This window comes from Tursiops truncatus, chromosome 17 (assembly GCF_011762595.2).
Source record: "Tursiops truncatus isolate mTurTru1 chromosome 17, mTurTru1.mat.Y, whole genome shotgun sequence".
Classification (NCBI taxonomy): domain Eukaryota; kingdom Metazoa; phylum Chordata; class Mammalia; order Artiodactyla; family Delphinidae; genus Tursiops; species Tursiops truncatus.
This window is the reverse complement of record NC_047050.1, coordinates 62,159,254-62,174,416: the sequence shown is the minus strand read 5'-3', so window position 1 is coordinate 62,174,416 and position 15,163 is coordinate 62,159,254. Positions and strand designations below refer to the sequence as shown.

Here is a 15,163-nt window from a genome sequence, read left to right as displayed (position 1 = left end):
ATAACCAAGATCAAAGGGAGGTTTGGTACTGGTTTCCCAGGTGCGCTTCCTCTGCGCGTTCAGTCACATTCAAAACTTCACATGATAGAGTCCCTTTATGTAGGGCAGGCCACCCCCACAATATGTCTCAGTGACGTATTGATTACTTTGAATGAAAGTTACTTGAGAAACAGCCGGTGGCAAGAAATGACACTTAAAAAACCCATTCTGATCCCCAACTTTCCCCCTGAAAGTGGGGCATAAATCTCCCATGTGAAGGTACCCTCCCTATATCAGGAGGATAGAAAACATCCTTCTCACCAGAGTTAGGAAAGTCAAGGCTAAGAAAGCTATAGAAACAAACTTTGTTACTTCTTCATTAGTCCGCTACCCCAAGCACAGCCCTTTTGTTTTGCTCTATCTTCACAAAGAACTGTTTCTTCTTTGTCAAAAAGTGATATATAAACAGCGTGCTTTGGTCACTTGAGGGAGGGCATCCCGCTTCTACAGAACCTCCATGCTTATGAATAAAATTGGCTTTTTCTCCTGTTAATTGGTCATGTGTCAATTTAATGATTAGACCAGACAAAAGAACTCAAGCGAGGTAGGGGGAAATTTCCCCCTTTCCGTCCCCCTCGACGTGGCATGAGCAGGTTCTCCCTGTCTAGAACGACAAGCTCACTTCCTCATCAACAGAATTCCCTTCACAATTGGTCCATGCCATTCCTTCTGCCAGTCTGGGGGCCATTGCTACTTCAAAATGCCACTCCAAACTTACCTTTTACATGCAGAAAACCTGTCAGGCTGAATTCCATCTGAGGTCATTTATTTTGTATCCTTTTGGCACTCTTAACACTCAGAGCCCTCAACATGACTTTGCTTGTACATTTGGTCTCACCCCTAAGCTCCTTAGCACTGGAAGGTGGAGCCAGTCTTTTATGTTTGGTCCCTGCTATACTGAATGTTTGTGTCCCCCACCAAAATCTATATGTTAAATCCTAATGCCCAAGGGTGATGGTATTAGGAGGTTGGGGCCTTAGAGAGGTAATTAGGTCATAAGGATGGGGTCCTCATGAATGGGATTAGTGCCTTTACAAAAGAGACCCCAGAGAGCTCCCTTGCCCCTTCCTCCATGTGAGGACACAGCGAGAAGACAGCCATCTACAAACCAGGAAGTGGGCCCTCACCAGATACTGAATCTGACAGCCCCTTGATTTTGGACTTTAAGCCCACAGAACTGTGAGAAATAAGTTTCTGTTGTTTATGAGCCATATACCCAAAACACCATAGACTCAGTCCATGGCATTTTGTTATAGCAGCCCAAAGGGACTAAGGGTCCCAACAGTGCTTAAGTAGAGAGACTCTTGCCCTGCTCCTAGAATAAGGTGGGAGAGTTTTCATATTGTTCTTATTCTTATTTTCTAATCTATATGAATGTATATGTGCGCATATCCTTCTAAAGGGAATATAAACACGTTAAATAAATTCTGAAAAGTACAGTTCCAACCACTCTAACCACTGTTGTAAGTTCTTAAAGTTCTTTAGTGAGAGTAAAAGGTAACGGGCCTCGCTTACATGCGAATTCTGCAGTCAAACAAATGATTTTGGATTTGCAGATTTGGAGTTAAAGGTGTATCATAAGATGCCCTTGGTAGTGTAGTGGTGATTAAGAGGATGCACTCTGTCTGCGTTGAATTCTGGCTCAGCCACTCAACAGCTGTGTGACTTTGGGCAAGTTACTTAACGTCTCTGACTTTGGGCATACCCAGATTCTTTAAAAAATGTCCTTCTACTACACATACCCTTTATATATTCCTCGTTTTACCTAATGTCCCATGCAAGTATCTACCCTTATTATTACACAGTTCTCATAACCAACATTAAAATAGTCGTGCAATATTCTAGTCAATCACTGGTGCAGAGTTAAGTAAATGTTTTCTAACTTTTTGCTGAAATTCAGTATTTCAATGACTGTTTAAAAGAAGATCAATACCCTCAATCTGTGGGATCAATGAATTAGTATCTGCCATCTCCTGGATACTCGGTGTAAAACAGAAGCCAGCCCACAAGACCCTGGTAGACCCCAAACCCACTGTACTTTATGTTCCCAATGAGAACAACCTGGCACTAGTCATCCAAGAGCCCATTCACATATACAATCCATCATCCTCAGGGAGGGGTGGGGAAAATATCAGATGAAATAGACCATGCAGCCCTTCGGGGCAGCACCGCCCTGCCCCCCACCCCATCCCATAGTCCATCTCGGCCCACGTGCACTGGGGCTGCCTCCGTGCATCCACTCCCATCCGTACCCCGCACAGTCATCTCACGACAGCACGGGCGGCTCTCCGTCAAACAGGTGTGTTGTGGGAGGGCGTCTCCTGAGGTTCCGCGGTCAGACACTGGGGGCAACACTTCAGTCATGGCTTTCCCCGTAGTCCCAGGTTTTGGTTTTTCTTTCGATCAGTCCTCTCATTCTTTTTCCACACAACGACCCAGGCTGAGCTGGTTTGAGGACACACCCTCCCTTAAGGCAGTCGCTCCTGAGGGATGTGTGTAGGAGGAGGACACACACACACACTCACGCACGCACACACACTCTACAGGAATTTTTGCTTCATTCCTCCTGAGCCCAGGTCTGTGTTTCTGCCCTGAGGTCAGAGCTGCCCTCCCCACAGACATCAGCGCCCACTTCACAGAAGTCCCTTTGTTCCACGCACACTGCACCTCACTCTTGACCGGAACCTTCTACCTGCCCCCCCAGGGCTCTCCTCTGTTCCAGCTCTTTTCTCCCTCATCTTGTCTCTGTTCTTAATACTTTCCAGGGGCTGTTGGCCCCATCCTACCATTTCCTGATCACTTGCTTATGGATTCTCTCCTTTTTTTCCCTAAAGATTCTGATTCTGAAGTCTGATCTGGGGCACCCTGGGCCTCAGTTTTCTCATCAGTAAAACAGGGTTATGTTAGTACTGACCTGCTCCCCAGAGGTGTGTGAGGATTAAAGGAGATAACACAGGTACAGCACTGGGCACAGCGCTTGGCTCCAAGAAAGCACGCAAATGTTAGCAATTATTACCTTTATCATTATCATCATTAATTAGAATAATGAATAACAACCCTCGGTTTTTCTAAAAAGCCGGAGGTTCTCCCATAGCTTGTCATTCCTACATTCCTCCATCTCAGACTTCCTAACCTCCCCCTAGGAATCCTACTCAACCCCACACCCTGATCTCCTGATTGGTTTTCTTTTCTCTGGACTTGAAAAAAATAACAAATCTGGATTAAGAGTCAGGAGATCTGAATTCTACTGTCATGAAAGAGTGAAAAGGGCTTGTGACCCTGGGCAAGTAATAGTCTTTCTGGGTTCCATCTCCTTCACCTGAAAAATGAGGAGATTGGACCAGAATAGCATTTTCCCAAGCATGTTCTGGAAGCTTCCATCACACTCGTGCTCCCCCCGCCCCCCGCCCTGAGCCCCTCTGGCCACAGCAGTGCCATAAGTGACCAACCTAGCACCCAGCTCCACCTCACTTAGCTCATCGTCAGAGCTGGGATACTGTCTACACTGCCTGGTGCCTCAGTAGATGATTACAGGGCTGATCCAGTCCCTTTCATTAAAAAAGAGGTTTGAAATTGGTGTAAATCTCAGCTCTGTAAGGGAGGAAAATGAACTGTCAGCTCTGCTGAAAAACTAGGACAAGGTTCTCTTTAGCAAGTCTCCAGGTACTGTTCAGGCAATCACTGGGTATCACGAGCCTTAAAATATACCCCTGCCTGGTACAATGTCTCCTGATTAAGCTGCCTGCCAGGCCTGGGGTATTTCAGGCGGGAATGGTGTATTTTAAAACCACACAATTACTAGTAGTTTGGAAGAACCTTTTGAAACACCATGCCAATCATTTAATTCATTTTCCAAGTCCTTTTTAAATGCAAAATATGCTAATACGTTGTTGGAGTATCCAGCAGAGAAACCTGCTAGAGACTGGGGCCTCTCTTGCTTGGAGGTTAAGCGGAGGGCTGGTGGGAATGGGGCGCAGCGAGAAGAATGGCCCATTTTCCCGCCGATGCCACTGGCTCAAGTGTTTCTTTGTGTTCCCTTCAGCTGCGAAAAGGTGCGATCACCCTCACAGGCACAGATTTGGGGCATAATGGGCTTCTTTTCTGCCCAAAGCCCAAGTCCTGCCCCTGGTAAGTAAGACATGTCCTTGAGTTGTCTGCTAGCTCCTCCTGGTGAAGAGGGGACAATGAAGGAGGGAATAAAGAAGGGGTGAGACAAATTGATGGCTTGAAGGAATAAATTACTTTAGGCCCGGAGGGGCTGCTGCAGCCTTTGAAAAAATGATATAAACCAGCAAGTCTCCATTTCTCTTACCTATACGAGGGAGGAGGATAAATTACAGACCAGGGGTCTCTCTTAGAGGATTCAGGTGGGTCAGCCTCTTTACCAAATATTACACCCATTTTGCCAAAATCCGCGGGCTTCTCTGTACCTACTTCGTAACTGATTCCATAATCTCATTCAAAGTTGCTGTTTATTTAATAAGTACACGTTACTGGTCCTACTCTGTATACCCAGCGCTGTGCTGGTCTTGGTGGGACAGGGGCAGCACACAGGAGTACAACACGGGGATCTAGCCCTTTATAGCTATCTTTAATTGAGCCTCTGCTATCTTCCAGGGACAATAAATGCCTGGACTGCAGAGGGAAAAACACACATCCACGCCCGAAGGAAGCGAGGCAGGCGTGGCAGCATCCCCACCTGTCCGGGTGGGAAAGCCGGAATGCAACCTACCGAGGCTCTGGCCCAGGCCTTGCAAACAGGTGGCTGACGCTGGATTTGGCCCTTAGATATGTTTTCTTTGACTTTATACACTGCTTTAAACATTTTGGGAATACCTCCTAAAAATCAAGATTTCCAACATAAAAAATGAATAAGGGGCTCCCTGGCCTCACTGAATCCATACCCCTGCATGGGAACAGTCAATGGGAGTTCAGTGGCCAGTATCCGCTTTAGACTGGGCGTGGATGCTCTAACTTGCCCACGTCGCCGCCACTCCTGTGACTTACCCCTAGCTAGCCTCCCTCATTCTCTTCACCTGCCTGACCTCTGTATGCATTTGGGTTTGCAAGCCTGACTCAGGACAGGCCCCTTACTTGCAAATGAGCAATCTGAGGCCCAGAGAGGTTAAGACAGAGAGAAGCACAGGTCTCTGCTGGACACCTGGGTCTGTGCTATTTTTACTATGTCATCACGGGCAACCTAGGGGTACATGGTGCATGAAATAAACGAGGACCGTCATAACTACTCGATGGACAGAGGAACAAATGAATGAACGGATGGACCAGCCCAAGCCATAGATGCAGGCGTGCAGGGGCCACGGTGGGTAGGGGGCTGGAGGAGGCTTTATGAAGCGGATAGAAAGAGAACAGCCCTGAAAGAGCTCAGGAAAGGAGTAAAGAGTTCCCAGCTGACTTGAGGACCTGGAACCCCATTTATTTAGTTTAGTTTTTGTGACTTTTAAAATGTGTTTTTATTGTAAAATAGGACATAGAAATAGAAAAGCATTCCCACCAACAGTGCAAGAGGATTCCCTTTTCTCCACACCCTCTCCAGCCACTATGGAGAACAGTATGGAGGTTCCTCTAAAAACTAAAAACAGAACTACTGTATGACCCAGCAGTCCCACTACTGGGCATATACCCTGAGAAAACCATAACTCAAAAAGAGTCATGTACCACAATGTTCATTGCAGCTCTATTTACAATAGCCAGGACATAGAAGCAACCTAAGTGTCCATCGACAGATGAATGAATGGATAAAGAAGATGTGACACATGTATACAATGGAATATTACTCAGTCATAAAAAGAAATGAAATTGAGTTATTTGTAGTGAGGTGGATGGACCTAGAGACTGTCATACAGAGTGAAGTAAGTCAGAAAGAAAAAGATAAATACCGTATGCTAACACATATATATGGAGTCTAAAAAAACAAAAATGGTTCTGAAGAACCTAGGGGCAGGACAGGAATAAAGACACAGATGTAGAGAATGGACTTGAGGACACGGGGAGGGGGAAGGGTAAGCTGGGACGAAGTGAGAGAGTGGCATGGACATAGATACACTACCAAATGTAAAATAGATAGCTAGTGGGAAGCAGCCGCATAGCACAGGGAGATCAGCTGGGTGCTTTATGACCACCTAGAGGGGTGGGATAGGGAGGGAGGGAGATGCAAGAGGGAAGAGATATGGGGATATATGTATATGTATAACTGATTCACTTTGTTATAAAGCAGAAACTAACATACCATTGTAAAGCAATTATACTCCAGTAAAGATGTTAAAAAAAAAAAAGAAATAGAAAAGCATATAACACACAAACATACAAATTATTTTCAACTATTTATGATTTTTTTTTGGTCTTGTTTTCTTTCTAAAAGCCATCAAAGCTACTTCAAAATCAGGGTTTTCTGTGCTTTTCAATCTGTACTCCCTGCAGAGTAAGAAACTACCCTACCCCTTCCAGCCTGATATGGTGTAGCAGAAACATCAGGGGGCAAGCAGCTGGGAGACCCGGGGTTCAATCCCAACTTAGATGCATGGGGAAGGTGGTTTACCCTCTGACCTCAGATGGGGAGACAGGACCAGATCTCTCTGAGGTGCCAATGTTCCAGTGCTGTAGGATTCTGTAAGGCCAGGAACGCTGGGGAGAACAGAAGGAAAATGCTAGGATGTCCAGGAAAGGAAAGTCAGTGATCCAGTCACTTACTGGCTCAGGCCAGAAGCAAAACTGTCATCATGGCTGCATTAGAACCTGAAACCAGTCACCAGAATCTGTCCTAGATCCCTCCAGGTAATAAGATGTTGGTGAAAAGGGAATTTAGAGGTCACGGGCTCCAGGCCAGCTGAGTACAAGTAGTTTGGATGAGGGATGTGACTTGCCCAGGGTCTGATCCTGAGTATTAAATTGCATCCCAAAGGCTTTTCCTTCAGCCTTTATTCCAAGCATGGGCTCTTGCAAGGGCCAGAGGCCTGGGGACGTGAGTAGGAAGGCTTCTTGGGCCAGGCCTCTCCTTCATGAACGGGCATACACTTAAACTTTTGACAGTCCCTGCAAGACACATATGTGGCTATCTGAATTTGGGACTACAACACACATACGTGGCTGTCTGACTTTGGGCCTACAACACAGGTAGAATACCCTGAATTAATGTATTTTAAATGTAAACCTGCAGGAAGCTTACAAGACGATTCTATAGCATTGTATTTTGGATGTCAAAAGAGTTAACCTGCTAGTTTAATTATTTTACAGATCTTCAATTTCTATAATCAGTTTTAATATTTTTTTTCATATTTTAACATGCCAGGAGTCTAAAAAATGTGGATGTGGCCCGAGTCTCTCTCGATCTCGGTGAGGACTGACCCCAGGGCAGAACTTGAACACCAGAACCTGCGGGAGGCCCCTTCAGTCGTTGAATGGAAATGGGGATGGGGAGAGTGCAGTAAAACGAATATGGAACACTTCGGTCGCAGCCAAGGCAACCTGCACTCCCCATGTGCTTTCTAAGTGCCAGGAATGTCCAACAGCCAGCACAGAGATGGCCAGGCCCTGCCCGTGAGGCAGTCATGGCCTAGCCAGCCAGCCAGACACTGAATGAGCTATAGTGACGTGACAAGTACTGCAACTGAGAGACGCAGAAAGTGCTGGGGCACATGTGGGGAGAACGTACATTCGCCTGAGGGTGGGCCAACAAGCAGATGAGGCGTTGGGAGGTGTGGCCCACGGAACAACGCCCCCTCCGAATAGGACACGCCCTAACCCCCAGTACCTGTGAATATGTCCCCTTACATGCCAAAGGGTCTTTGCAGATGTGATTAAGGTTGTTGCCAAGGGGAGATTATGCTGGCCTATCCGGATGGGCCCAGTGTAATCACAAAGGTCCTGAGAAGTGAAAGAGGGAGGCAGGAGGGTCAAAGTCAGAGCGAAGCAGCTCGAGAAAGACTCAGTCGGCACTGCTGGCTTGGAAGATGGAGGAAGGGGCTGTGAGGCAAGGAATACAGGCAGCTCTAGAATCTGGAAAAGACAAGGAAATGAATTCTCCCTTAGGGCCTCCAGAAGACAGAGTCCTGCCAACGCTGTGCTTTTAGCCCAGTGAGACCCATTTCAGACTTCTCACCTCCAGAACTGTCAGAGAACACGTGCGTTGCCTTAAGCCACCATGTTTGTGGTAGTTTGTCACAGTAGCCCCGGGAAACTAAGGCAGGAGTAGAACCCAAGTAAGAGACAGGAGTCTTGGTGGACCAGTCCTGAATCGGTACCAACTGCCCTCTGAGAGCCTCTATTTCTCCCTCCAAAAAACAGGGGCTCTGGGTAGATGGCCTCTGTCATCCCTTCCCTTTCTGACACTTGGTGTCTTGATCTGGTACAGCATCCGCTGTACCAGATGGCTGGCAACTGGCGGTGAGAGTTGACAGAAAACAGCATGTCCCAGAGTGTGTTTGGTGGAATTTAAGTTCTATGGGCTGTGGATGAGGGTTAATCAGAAAAGAGGGTTATTCACGCAGCAAATCATTACCGAGCACTTCCCAGGCACTGTTCTAGGCACGGGGGAGTCAGTGGTGAACCAGGACAGACAAGGTCCCTGCCCTCGTAGAATTCAGAGCAGAGGAGTGAGCGAACTAGTGAAGAAGCCCATTTCCACTGGTCAGCAGACCACGGAGGAAATGAAACCTGGTGACGAGACAGAGTGGGACGGGGAGGCCTGCCACTCTCGGCAGGGTGGTCAGGGCTGGCCTCTCAGGGTCAAATGTGACTTGGTCCTACGTGACGTGAGATGAGCTGGGCATTTAAAGAAAAGGGGAGGGCTTCCCTGGTGGCGCAGTGGTTGAGAGTCCGCCTGCCGATGCAGGGGACACGGGTTCGTGCCCCAATCCGGGAAGATCCCACATGCCGCGGAGCGGCTGGGCCCGTGAGCCATGGCCGCTGAGCCTGCGCGTCCGGAGCCTGTGCTCCGCAAGGGGAGAGGCCACAACAGTGAGAGGCCCGCGTACCGCAAAAATAAATAAATAAATAAATAAATAAAGGGGAAAGAAGGATGAAAAAATACTGAGCTAAATAGAGCTAAACAGAATTATGTATGAAGGAGTCCTGAGCGTTTGAACATATTGATTGGTCCATGTGTTCATTTGACACATTCTCTTATTGAACCAGGCAGTGTTCTGGGCACGAGGGATACAGTCCTGAACAAGACAGCCAAGCAAGAACGGGGGGAGCAGCATTAGTGCAGGGGAGACGGACAACACAGAGGTAAACAGACAAGTGTAAAATGAGGATGTGAAAGCAGGAACAGAGCAGGTAAGGGGTTGGAGGTCTGGGAAGACCTCTCGGAGGTGATGCTACCTGAGCGGAGTCCTAACACACAGGAGGAATCAGTGTGCAGCATTTCCCAATCTAACACGACAACGGAACCCTTTGTCATAGAGCGTCTCGCAGGACAACTGCTCCTCAGACGGGCCTTGAGAAAAGCCTGAAGCGTCAAGCTGGCGTCTGCACGTGCTCGCAGGACCGCAGTGGGCACGTCAGGATGGAGGCTGTGAATCTCATGAACGCAAAGGAAGACATCTCACGTAGAAGTGCCCCCTCCGGAGGCATATCAGAAAACGGGAGTGACTGGGAGGTCTCCTCCGATGGACTTGTGGATTTAGAAATCCCCACACTCTCTCCTGGGCGGCCCCAGATTCCGCCTTGGTGCTGCTGGAGAGTAGCTGAGAGCCCAAGATTAGATGAGATGGGCTCTGCAGGCATGCGCAGGTGCTACTTTTCGCATGTCCCAGAAAATGGAAGAGAAGAACAGGAATCCTTTTCCTGGGATGTTGCGTCGTAAAGAACACGTATTTTTTGGGTTTTTTTATTGGAGTATATAAAATAGATAACTTGTATTTGTTTTTAAAGTGTATCTGGGTGACGATGATCAATGTTCCCATTTCCGGGGATTTTTACCCAAGTCCTCCTTCAGTCTTGATAAAGGAATACATTCTACACCCCAGGACCAGAAACAAGAACCGGGGGCCCAACCAGGGCACATCCTATCCTCATGGGAAGTCCACGCCCAGAGAGAGAGACTAACATCCTCTGCAAGAAGTCCCAGGGAGTTGCCCTGAGAACGAACGCCGCCGTCCCTGCGATGTCCTCTCCTGTCTGGAACAGGCCGTCTGGACTTTCTCACAGCTCAGATCAGCTGAGGCACATTATGTATTCAAATCCTGCGGCAGGAAGCCTCCCAGCAACGGCCATCCCGCCCGGGCTCCGTTCCTGATAAGCTGGGCTCCAGGGCTGCCAGGGGGCCGCTCTGAGAGGCCACAGACGCGGCCTGACCTGGCAGGTGGTGACGCCACTCATTTTCCACATTCCCTCCGCAAAGAGGTCAACGCAGAGACATATGGGAGCAGCCTTTGCACGAGAGCTGACATCTCTTTCGAGCCCCTGCTTCCCGGGAGCAATAGGAGGGGCATAGGACCAAGCACACGTGTGGTTCCTCTGCTTGGAAGCTCTCCTTGGCCCTCGTCACCTTTCTACTCATCATCTTTCCATCTCAGCTCAGTGTCACTTCCTCTGGGAAGCTGTACGGATTGGATCAGACCCACCATTTTGGGTTCTCACGGCACATCCTGCCTCTATTATGAGCATCTGAGACGGCTTCAGGCCCCAGGTCTGGCACTGACTGCGCCTTGAACAAATCCCATCATCTCCCGGGGCCTCAGTTACTGAAGGAAGGGGGTTGATAAGATGCTCTCTGTGGTCCCTCCCAGTCCCAGCACCCTGGGATTTCCCTTCCCAAAAGAAGAGCCCTGAGCACAGCATGTACCCAGTCAGAGGTCTTGGCCTTGGGCCATGACCTTGGGAAAAATCCCCTTCCCTCTCTTCCATTTACCCAGCATTAAAATGACAGAGCCAGTTGCCATGCTGGTTTGCAAACTTTTTAAGGCATGAAATCCTTTAAAAGAAAATGCAATCTGATACCTAAAACAGGTAAACGTGGAGCCACTTTGCTTGAAATAGGCACGAGGGTCTGGGAGGCCCTTTTTGTTTTGGCCTCTGAGGCACCTCCCCCAACAGCGCTCCTAAAGCGCAGCTGAAAACCGCCGCTCCCTTAGATGCTTCTTCCAAATCCAACCCGGAGTCAAGTTCCGATGTCCACCCACGCACACCTCACCTCTGCTCGGTGCCTGCCTTCTGTGGGGTCTGGAGACCTTCTTTTGAGGTGCGTCCAAAAGATACAGAAGTTTGCCTGCTCCTCTTTTCTTGTTTTTTACATGCTTAATTTCGAACATCACTCCATAGAGCACAAGAAGTGAGAATTATAAAGGTAGGAGAGGAGAAACCCATCACTTAACCCATTTCCAAATCACTGCTATGGACGCAAAAGCCACAAGTGCTGAGATGAAGGACACAAGTGACTGTGGGCAGCTCTGCCTGTTTACAGAGGAATCACCAACACCCATGGAGGGGTTGCCAGCCCCCAACGCCCTCCCGGGCACGTGTGTCCCACCAAGACGCCCAGCAGAGCTCCTGCCGTTCCTACCACGGAGTTTCTACCATGGATGGAGGGGCAGCCAATCAGGAGACCTGGCCGCTGGTCCCCAGGAGCACCTTGCAGAGCCAAAGACACAGACAAGGACCCTGCAGAAGCGGCCCGCCTTTCCTCCAGAACTCAGAATTTGCTGAGACACCTCCCCGCCATCACTATTCCCCAGGTGTGAGCGACTGGTTGGCTTTCTAAGCCTGGGCCGCACACTCCTTTACTTCTTTATTTCCTAATGCCTTCTAAATTCATCACCCTCCCTGTGTTGAGCAAAATGTGCTGAGGTTTGTAGAGAAGGAGTGCCCTTGCTTCCTCGGTGTCCGAGAGACACAAAAACCCACTGAGAAATCCCCTGGGGGAAGGCTCAAGGGATGGGCCTTTGTGGGCACCTGGCCGTAGGTTTATTTATTTATTTATTTATTTTGCGGTACGCGGGCCTCTCACTGCTGTGGCCTCTCCTGTTGCGGAGCACAGGCTCCGGACGCGCAGGCTCAGCGGCCATGGCTCACGGGCCCAGCCGCTCCGCAGCATGTGGGATCCTCCCGGACCGGGGCACGAACCCGTGTCCCCTGCATCGGCAGGCGGACTCTCAACCACTGCGCCACCAGGGAAGCCCTGGCCGTGGGTTTTGATTTGGAGGCCAGGACAGCTGACCTTTCAGAACCAGAGAGAAACCTTTTATATTTTGAGGCAGCTGATTTTCATTATTATTTTTTAGAGGCTCTAAAGCTTCTCTAAAACCATCTCCTGGACGTAGAACTTCTCTTTGTTTTCCCCTAATGCTTACTTGGCTTATGAAAATGCATTAAATCAGTAGTCATTCTGCTGCTCCCAAATGTGTCCCACTCCAGCCCCATCGTCTGGCTGGTGATGATTCTCTTTATCAATCCCAAGACAGCAGCTGAACCTCCTGCGCGATCTGGCATCTCCCCGTCCTCCCCACTCCCCGCCCCCCTGTCCTGCTCGGTCCTCTTGAATTTAAACTGTCAGCCCTGCAGTGACAGACATCGCGAGTTGGAAGGGGAGGGAGACAGTGCTATTTATAATCCAGCGGAGTTCACCCTCAGAACACGGCCATTTTTTTCCAGGCCACCTGCCAGAACCCACATTCTCCAGGCTCCATATATGGGCCTCCCCACAGGCCCCTGTGGCCACAGCCTCACCTCTGAGGGGACCAAGGCAGCCAGGCGACTCAGGAAGGTAAGGCCGGATCTGCTTCTCCAGGGCCTGTGACACCCTGCTGCGGGGTGAGCTGAGACGGTGGGGTGTGGGGGGTAAAGAGCCAGGAACCCTGGGGTACCAGCCTGACCAAGCTTGGAGGGCAGCCGGCTTTCCCCCCAAGGCTTGAATAAGAATGGGGAGGAAGAAACGTATTCTTGCTATAAAACATTAGATCACCCCATAGTTTTGCCAAGTGGTTTTCAATTGTTTCCACTGCGATGTGACTGAGGTCCGTGGCGGCCTTGCCAGCCCCCAAGGGCTCCGAAAGCTGGATTTATGGACGCCCCTGGATAGGCAGATGGGAGGGGAAGGCTGGGGAGGGTGCGCAGGCCAAGGCAAGGGAGCGGGGCTTTGCCAAGCAGATCTTTTCTGCAGGCTGTCGGCTTTGATTAGCATATATAAAGGACACAGAAAGAGAAAGGCGTCTGGCTTCTCCTGGGCATTTGGACACAAACACCCAACTACCTTCTGGAAGCCAAGCGTGGAGGCAAACAGGAAGGGCCTGACCGGTTGAGCTGTCGCTCTGGGCTCTTCTCTGTCCTTTCTGTGCCGATGTCCGTGGGACCAGGCTGGGGCCACAAACGGGTCGGGTTGGGGTGCCTACGGACCAGAAGTCCTGGAAACCCTCCTCCAAGTTCCTGTAAGCAGTTTGACTTCGATGTCTTGGAAAACATCCCCAAACCTCCCCCAGAACTGTCTGCAGGGGGCACAGCTGTGACAAATCAAGCTCAGGTCCTTCCTCTAAACAGCCTTCTGTGGTCCTCTGGCTATCTCTTCCGTAGGATGGAGAGTATCTGGTTTTATGATGAATGGTTATTATTAATATTAATGATAACAGTTTGGCTTTATTGAGTGCTTACTCAATGCCAGGCATTTAACACGTAGCTTCTCATTTAATCCTCATAGGGGTGTTACTTTGTCCGTGACGAAACTGGGGAGCAGAGAGGTTAAGCCGTGTGTCTACCCCCGAGTCTATCCGGCTCCTGACCCCCAGTCTCTCCGCTGTACGTACTGGTTCCTATCACTCTTGCCTGCCGCCTTCTTTGTTACATTTTTATCCTTGCGGGTGGAGGCCATGCCTTAAACTCCTTGTCTCTTCTCTTCTTCCTTGAGCATCCAGAACACAGTAGACCTGCAGAAAATCTTCACTCACGTGGCAGTCCTTCGGCTGAGGCACCCTTTACTTGCCAGCTCTTTTCAGCCTGGGATGGATTCCTGATTCTCTTTTGACTCCGTGGCCTCCGAAACCAGCCCCGAGGGGCCACGATCCTGTATCTGCGGCGGTCCCAGGCATCCCTACCGTTCCTCCTTCGCCTGTGACCAATATGGGACTAGCACTTCAGCAGAGGAAAAGCAGCAGCAGGAGTTGATCAATTCCTAAGCAACGAAGATCCTGTTTTCATGCAAACGTCCTCGGCATTAAAACAAAAACAAATTCTTCCCAGGGTGCGTCCTGGATGCCAAGTCTTCTTGCAAGACACATTCTGAAGCAAGGTTTTGCGCCTGTGCTAGAGACCGAGGGGGGCTGGGAGGAGAGCTGCGTGCCAAGTGTCGTCTTGATATGCTCTCATTTTAAACTCACAGCCACCCCACGAGCTAGCCCCAGTCGGATCTCGGCTTGACAGATAAGGAAACAGGCAGAGAGAAATGAGGGAACGGGTCCAGTGTCTATCAGCTGGCGATGGCAGCCAGGGCACATGACCAGATCTGATTGAAGCTGTATTGTTTTGGACACAGACACAGGTATCCACTGTGACTGTATTCACCTTACAAAGACGAGGGGATGACCATGAATGTTTCAGATGACTACAGACAAAATCTTTTTTCCCCTTAGTGTACTTTTCCCATCACTTAAATAAAAAGTGTGCTTTTCCCCTCAAATAAAAAGGAAGAAGGATGCTGCCTGGGTACCACTCCTCTTCTTACAATAAACTAGTCCTGGATGTGAATCTGGATGAAATGTTAGAACTGACTAAATGCTGTTGAGTCTGTGATGCCTACAAAGTGCTCAGGAGTGTCCCTGACGACTTGGCTCTGGCCACGGTCTCAGTTTCCTTGCCTCTGAGGCCAACAGCAGATAAAGAGAGGGTGACTATGAATGAGGTCACAAAGCAATTCAGGGCCTATCTATAGGTGGAACGGCAACAAGTGCCCTTGAGTTCTGAAGAGGTGGGGATCATAGAGGGCTTCCTGGAGGAGGGGTTTATTCCAACTCAGGAATAAATCCCTCCTAAAGGAGCTGAGTTCCCACCAACACTGGCACTACTGGAACACTGCCAGGGTCACTGGGCTTGCCCAACAGTTACAGGCAGTGGCCACAGGGCATCTAGCCTCCAGCTGGCTCCAGCAGCTTTGTCCCTTAGGATCCCATGAGTTCAAAGG

General features: G+C 49.4%; 1 protein-coding gene and 1 long non-coding RNA gene across 4 annotated transcripts in view; one reads left to right on the top strand and one right to left on the bottom strand.

Annotated features, from left to right (window-relative positions):
• ZHX2 (zinc fingers and homeoboxes 2) overlaps window positions 1–15,163 on the bottom strand; it is a 172,665-nt gene that overhangs the window by 124,909 nt on the left and 32,593 nt on the right. The gene's annotated exons all lie outside the window — the stretch shown is intronic.
• Window positions 12,630–14,694, top strand: LOC141276934 (uncharacterized). Its single transcript, XR_012327331.1, has 3 exons — window positions 12,630–12,760; window positions 13,688–13,785; window positions 13,895–14,694. It is a non-coding gene; the product is annotated as an uncharacterized lncRNA (long non-coding RNA).